The 1,481-nt window shown below is 31.4% G+C and overlaps 1 pseudogene; it reads left to right on the top strand.

Annotated features, from left to right (window-relative positions):
* Positions 1 to 568: 568 nt before the first annotated feature.
* Positions 569 to 1,481, top strand: part of LOC148732495 (uncharacterized) — a 5,962-nt pseudogene continuing 5,049 nt past the window's right edge.

Genomic DNA, 1,481 nt, shown 5'->3' with positions numbered 1-1,481 from the left:
GTCAATATAAAATGAGGCAAGTTTCAGTTTTCTATCCAACGTCATCGTAAGAGAATTCAAAAGTAAATTCATCATCCAAAAGTGAGTGTGTGCTTTTACCTTAAAATTTTTTTTTAATGGCTTATCAGGATTCGGTGTGGTTCAACGACTGAAATATTTACAACTCGAGTAGAGTTAGAGAAGACACAGTCCTTAAAAGACCCTAAAACTGCAAAAGAAAATGTGTGAAACTCAATTAACAACAAAAAGTTTACAAACTTTTGAAAATCAGTGAGTGATTATAGAGTAACATTTAGTTCTATATAAACCTTTTAAAAAAGTCATTGTCTGTAACAGACAGTGAGAGATCAATGACCTGTATACAACTTTTAGAACTGTTCCATTTCGAAAATGTTTGTTCAGGGATACTATTTCAATTAAAAGTCGTTTTACTATCAGAGGTGGGTGGCCAATGATTTTTAATAATCAAATGTACTTAAAGACGCTAAGATTACAGAATAAACACAGGATCATTTTAACATCAAAACTACCCATATAATAATATTTTCTTATTTTTTTAGTTACTAAAATGGACGGTAGGAGGTAAGACTCATACAAATAATCACACGTCAAAACTATGATAAATATTTGAATCTTAACCTATTGTAGGCTTTTATTCTGCAAATAACGGTACACATCTAGACGTAATTGAATTGATAGCCTGGATGAAATACATTTGTTTCTTATATAATGATGTGGTATTAACAATGATTTTTTCAAAATGAACTATAAGTCAGTCGGCTTGTTGCAGTTGATTAGTACATAAGAAGTTACATTTCATAGTTGCTAGCCATATGAAAGGAAAGTGTTTCCAGTAACTGTAAAGGTTTAAGGAGAAGTATTTATTCTAACTGTTTAGCGTGGCTTTGTTCAGCTGAATACTCTTATTTTTATTTGTAGAAAATAAGAATAATATAGTAATTGAATCTAACAGGGCCCTCATCTAAGTTTGTAAAATCAATCTATATACCTTACATTTCTTTTATCAGCATAGCCAGTGAGGTATTGGTGAGATACCGTCTTCAAAAGCGTTTTACCTTCGAAAATGAAGGGTAGATTTGGCAAGTTGATCGTTTCGCGTTATCTATCTATATATATATATATATTTAGGACTACGAAAATTATATCAATAATAGTGATCGCAGTTGTGTTATGGATTCAGTAAAACATAGAAACTCTGAAATAGACAATTTGAGGCTCAGTTTAGTAATTACATGTATATCTCATTGAAGGTCGTCGAATCTTTCCAGTGGTGCCGCTGGAGTAAGACGGTTTTTATTTTTAAGTCATGGGGTATTCCATTGACGATATTTTAACGAACGCTATTTTTTCATCTTTTTCTTTTTTAATGAACGTAACCGTTCTACGCCAAACCAATGAAGGATATCCACTTTAGCTTTCAAACTCTTAATTTTTACATTACGTAGAGCACAAAATTTTTT

This window comes from Stylophora pistillata, chromosome 4 (genome assembly GCF_964205215.1).
Source record: "Stylophora pistillata chromosome 4, jaStyPist1.2, whole genome shotgun sequence".
NCBI lineage: Eukaryota > Metazoa > Cnidaria > Anthozoa > Scleractinia > Pocilloporidae > Stylophora > Stylophora pistillata.
Note: the sequence above shows the minus strand (reverse complement) of the source record. Positions and strands in the feature narration are given on the sequence as shown.